This window comes from Petaurus breviceps, unplaced genomic scaffold (assembly GCF_028583685.1).
Source record: "Petaurus breviceps papuanus isolate PSGF00001 unplaced genomic scaffold, PetGlider_PUasm1.0 174, whole genome shotgun sequence".
Taxonomy (NCBI): Eukaryota; Metazoa; Chordata; class Mammalia; order Diprotodontia; family Petauridae; genus Petaurus; species Petaurus breviceps.
The window spans coordinates 57,330,946-57,337,330 of NW_027185761.1; positions in this window are offsets into that span (position 1 = coordinate 57,330,946).

Sequence of the window (6,385 nt, forward strand, 5' to 3'; positions counted from 1 at the left end):
CCTCAAGAGACCAGGGAGATAAAGGTCTAAAGCCCAGAATTAGGAGCTGCTCCAGGCCCCTGGGCCTCCTTACTCATGGGTCTCACTGTTAAGTGTCTGTGAGCTTGTGCCCACTCTCCCCACAGACCTTGTGTGTGGGATCACACACACACGCATTGGTGGAAGAGTGTGACCCAGGCATGGACTGGATTTCATAACTGAGCTAGTGGAGCTCTCTCAACTGCTGTGTTTAAATGGGATGTGCACTGGTGGAGGACCAGGAGGCACCATTGGGAGGAGGAGACGCATGTCTTCTCCCTCCCCCACACTAGTGTTACCCTAGAACCCTAAGAGTAAGTTGTGGTCTCCCCTCTGAGAAACACCTTAACCTGCCAAGGTCAGTGTAAGCCAATGAGCCAGGAAGAGATAATAGGGGGTGAAGGGAGTGGTTGGCGCCGTGTCCATCCACACTACACCTAGAATGCAGTCCTTCCTCACTTTGCCTCCTAAAATTCATCTCTTCCTTCAGGGCTTAGTTCAGGGGGCACCTCCTTCAGGAAGCCTCCTTGACCATCTCCCATAACTGTTAGTACTCTCTCTTCTTCCTCAAATATTCAGAGGAGCATAGGACCCTGGCTCTAGGACTGGGAGAGACCTTGGACCTTAACCAGGTCAATCCCCTTACAGTACAGGTGAGGAGACTGGGTCCCAGAGAGAGCAAAGGATCTGACCAAACCCCATACAGGTAGCAAACAGCAAAATGAGAATGCAGACTCCTATCCAGCTGACTCTCAACCTAGCACACTTCCAGGAAGCAGTGTGACTTGGTGATGAGAGCCATGTCTGGAATCAGAAAACCCTTTATTACCTGTGAGATCTTGGGCTAGTCATTTTCCTTATTTGAGCCTCAGTTTCCTCATCTGTAAAATAAAGGCATTGGGCTGTTTCTAAAAGTCTTTCTCAATGAAATCTTGGGGTACCTCTGAATGTCGGGATTTGTCACAGATATCAGAGAAGGGATTCTTATTCAGGTATTGGTGAACTGGATATCCCGGACGTCCCTTCTGTTCCTGAGATTCTGTAGTGTTCCAGGAGCACTTTGGGTTCCCCAAATCCCATACACACACATTTCCACCAACAGAGAAAACACTGACATTGGAGTCAGAGGACCCGGGTTTGAATCCCATCTCAGATAATGACTACCAGTGTGACCTTTAACAAGTCACTTAGGCTTCATGGACCTCCGTTTCCTTGTCTATAAAATGAGGGTATTGGATTTGATGACCTCCAAGGTCACCTTCCAGCTCTAGCTCCAGGATCCTTTTATCTCAGCCTGCCATCTGGTCTTATTTTAATTAATTATCCCTGCAAAGTAGGTGCTAAGCTCTGTTTATACATTGCTAAAGGACCACGGACACTCTCAGTGCCTTCCAAACTCACCACCCTGAGGCAAAGCTCCAGATGCCCTGTCCTGAGAAATGAGGCTCTCATCCAAAGGATTTGGAGAAATTAATTCTTCTGAGACTGAAGGTGAAAACCTAGAGGTCATTTGGCACTCACCCTAGATTTTTTAAAGAATTTATTTAATATTTCATTTTTCCCTGGTTACACGTAAAAACAATTTTTAACATTTGTTTTTGAAACTTTGAGTTCTAAATTCTCTCCCCTTCTCCTTTTCTACCTCCACCTCATTGAGAAGGCAAGAAATTCGATATAGGTTATAAATGTGTAGTCATACAAAACATTTCCACAATAGTCATGCTGTGAAAGAAAAATACAGACAAAAAAAGAACCCTCAAGAAAAATGTGAAAAGCGTGCTTCAGTCTTTGTTCAGACACCATCAGTTCTTTCTCTGGGGATGGAGAGCATTTTTCATTCCAAATCCTTCAGAGTTGCCTTGGATCGCTGTATTGCTGAGAATAGCTAAGTCATTCCCAGCTGATCATCTTAGAATATTGCTGACACTTTGTACACAGTACATTTCACTTTGCATCAGCCCGTGCAAGTCTTTCCAGGTTTCTCTGAGAGCTTCCTGCTCATCATTTCTTATAGCACAATAGTTATTCCATCACAATCACATACCACAACTTGTTCAGCCATTCCCCAATTGATGGGCATCCCTTCAATTTCCAATTCTTTGCCCCCAGAAAAGAGCTGCTGTAGATATTTTTGAACATATAGATCCTTTTCATTTTTGTTTTTTTTACTCCTTCTGTGATACAGACCTAGTAGTGGTATTGCTAGGTCAAAGAGTGTGCATGGTTTTATAGTCCTTTGGGCAAAGTTCCAAATTGCTCTACAGAATTCACCCCAGATTTTTAAAAGGTCTATGTGGGGGGGCGAGGTGGGGGTCATATCAAGCCTGGATATTATTCATTCTCCCCATCTGACATTATTGGGAGGTCACTGTCTAACCTTTTCATGGAATTTTCTTGGACAAGGAAGTACTCAGTTCTACCCAAGTTAGTCTCTGTATAGTCCTGCCCAGCAACAGGTTGGCCCTGTTGATCTGTAGACTCAGAAACACCTGAGTTCAAATCCTGCTTTGGACACTTAGCTATGAGCCTGGGCAAGTCACAAGCATTTTGAGCCTCAGTTTCCTCATGGCATCTACTTCTAAGGGTGGTTGTGAGAATGTAATGAAATAATATTTATAAAACACTTGGTACAGAGCCTGCAGTGAGCACTATATAATATATGTAACATTTTACATAGTAAGTGCCATATGAATGTTAACTGCTATCATCACCATCACCATCATCTCCATCATCACCATCATCTCCATCACCATCATCTCCGTCATCTCCATCATCACCATCATCACCATCCTCTCCATAATCACCATCATCTCCATCATCATCACCATCACCATCATCTCCATCATCTCCATCATCACCATCATCTCCATCATCACCATCATCTCCATCACCATCATCTCCATCATCTCCATCATCACCATCATCTCCATCATCACCATCATCATCACCATCACCATCATCTCCATCACCATCATCACCATCACCATCATCACCATCATCACCATCACCATCATCTCCATCATCACCATCATCTCCATAATCATCATCATCATCATCATCACCATCACCACCACCACCATCATCATCGTCATCATCAATGACATCCACCTCCCTGGGTTGTTGAGAGCATCATTAATTTTTGTTAAAGCAGTTTGCAAGTACTTTATAAATGCTAGCTGCTATTCCAGCCTCTTTGTGTATCTCCAGTGCTTAACACGATACCTGGCACTTAATAAATGTTTATTGATTGATTGTTAATTGACTATTAATTAGGCATATAGCATGTCTCCTCTGGAAGCTCTTGCCTTGAAGTCCAAACAGATGGCACTGAAGCTGTGGGGTTTTTCCTTAATACAAAATAATCTGCTAGCCGCCTCTTCCCTTGGCATCCCCCTTCCCTCTCCAGAAAACAGATTCATTCCCTGTGCGGCTTTTACATGTCTGCTTGGGGCATGGCTGCAGGCTCAGGGACTTTTTCCCTGTTGCTTCCACCTTCGGAATTCAGGGCTAGGTTGTGCTGTGGCTGTGCCATCTAGTGGCCATACTGGGAAATTCCCTTTGGGCTATTAAGGAAAGAACATCCAAATTAGACAAAGAAATGAAAACCCACCTGGGTCCTCCCTCACATCCGCAGGCCAGCTGGGCAGGGGCCCCAGAGGTGCACAGGGGTGCATAGAGAAGCGGCCTCACAAGCAGAGTGGAGGAAGGGGAATGTTTCTCTGGGCTTTGGCCCTTTTGCAAGGACTGTTGGCTTCCTTACTCATCTCTCCCTCTGGGAGTGCTTGGAAGCCCAACCCTAGAGCTTCAAGCCCCAGCTCAAAAACTGAAGAGAGGTCAGGCTTGAGCAAATGTGGCTAGAAGTCAGCAGCCAGTGAGGCCAAGGCCCAGTGGCAGAGCCAGAGGTGGGTACTGCATGGGGTGAGAAGCACCCAAAGAGAAGAAGATCAGAAGGACAGAGGGTCACAGAGCCAGACGTGACCTTAGCAGTTATTAAGTCCAACCTTCTCATTTTACAGATAAGGAAATTGAGGCCAGGGAAGTTGTAGTTTGTTCAGGATCACAAAGCTGGCATCTGTGAAAGAATTCAACCCCTGATCTTCCTGACTTGAGATCCAGAACCAGGGGATGGAATGCTGGGCCTGAGTCAGGAAGACTCTTCTTCCTGAGTTCAAGTCTGGCTTACTTACTAGTTGTGTGACCCTGGCCAAGTCACTTAACCCTGTTTGTCTCAGTTTCCTCATCCATCGAATGAGCTGGAGAAGGAAATGGCAAACCACTCCAGGATCTTTGCCAAGAAAACCCCAGATGGGGTCATGAAGAATCAGACACAACTGAAACAGCCAAAGAATTGAACAACTCTGCCTCTCAGTACCAATAAATAAAACCACCACCACCAACATTAGTAATAATAACTAGCTCTTCTATTGGGCTTGTTATTTCATTCGATCCTCACAACAGCACTTGGAAGTAGAGGTTATATCTTCATCTCCAGTTTTAAAGTAAAGAAACTGTAGCACAGCGAGTAAGAGCACCGGCTCCAGTGTCAGGATGACCTGGGGATCGAATCCAGGCTCAGATACTTAGCACCACACCCAGAAATAACTGGCCATGTAACCTTGAACAAGTTACTTAAACCTGATTGCTTAAAAAAAAAACAATAAAGTAAAGAAACTGAGGCAGGCAGTGTAAGTGACTTGTCCAGGGTCATATAGCTAATATCTAAGGTAGCATTTGAACTCGGGTCTTCCTCTCTTTAAAGTCCAACATCCACTGTGTCATCCAGGTACCTCAGGATGAATACCCCATCTGATATCTGGGTGAAAAGCTGACCTGACAGGCAGAGGGCATGGAGGGAGACAGGCGGCCAGAATCCTGGAGCCACATCATGTGCAATCCCTACCACAAGTCCCCTCCACCCACTTTGAAGGGTTGTTAGAAAGATCAGGTCAGTCATAAACAAACATTTATTAAGCACCTAGTGTGTACCAGACAGTGTGCTATGAGATAATATCTAGTAGTTAGCACTGTCCCTGGCCCAGAGAGGAGCTTAATACATGCTACATAAATGCTTCTTCTCTTTTCTCCTTCCCTCCTCCAGCAGGGTTGTAGCAGCAAGCACCCCAGTGTCCCCAGGGTGCCTGCTCACAGGTTCTTGGATCTGCTTTGTTAAAGGAAAGCAACTCAAAATGGGTTAACAAGCTTACTTTAATCAGTCAGACATATATCGTTTACCTTGTTCAGGAGAAAAGGTCAGCACCCTGAACCTCAAAGTATACAGGCATAATTATCAAGACAGAAACATCAAGTAGACAGATTTCCAAACTGTCCAACCATTACATCCATACCCAGTCAACATCTGGGTTTCCACATTCTGGGTTTTTCAAAGCCGGGGGACTCTCAACAACGGCTTCCCAGAATTCAGATCAAATCACAGAACACTTCTCAAAGTGAGTCCCAAAACAAAGCTACACATCAGGGCTTATTTAGCCTTCTCCTGGCTCAGAGAATGTAACAACCTTATTGACCCACTGACCATCAAAAGGTATCTACTGAAAAACAAGCCTCCCATCCCAGGCTCCAGGTGCACGTTAGCCTAGGGGCAGGGAAGATCTTTAAAATTTATACTCTCATTACAAGGATTCATTACCTTAAATTACCTTACTTGTTACTCCCTCAAAAAAAGGCATAACTGTTGTCTTTTAAAAAATAAAATGATCAACATGTGCCCATTTTATCTAATATACTCATCTGGTCTGTGTTCAGAATTTTAAGATTAATAGATTGCATTTTCATAGACCTCCTTCAAAGTCTTCCAAAGCCTCATCATGATGCAGGGAGGAGTGGCCCTCCAGACCCTCAAAGCTGTGCAGACCCAGTATGAGCTCTCAAGGTCCCACCAAATGCTTCCAGGACAGGTCCAGAGGTGGTCTGCATGGCTCTTGTACACCCCACCTCCATGCCCACCCCCAGCTGAGTGCAGAGGACTTTATCACCAGCTTGGCTGCAGGGTGACCGTTTTTAGCCATAAGAGCTCTCAAGGACTATTGGACTGGACAGCTGCTGAGGCCCCTTCCAGCTCTATGATCTATTAAGTTGCAGAGAAATGAGTGAGATGGGTGCTTACTGAGGGATTGCCTCTAACAATAAAGTTAGAACTCTTGGAAACCTTCTTGTTGCTTGTCCTTTGTTTTGAAGAGCACCAGTGACATCACGGGGTGATGTCCTGACTCTCGCATGGATGGGATTTAGTGAGGCAGAGCTGCACAGTCATCAGCCTCTCTCTCTCTCCTCCAGAGTCATGGAAGTTCAGTGGCAAGACAGAAGTCAGGATGACTGGTGATGACCCAGGATGCAGTGGACGACCTTG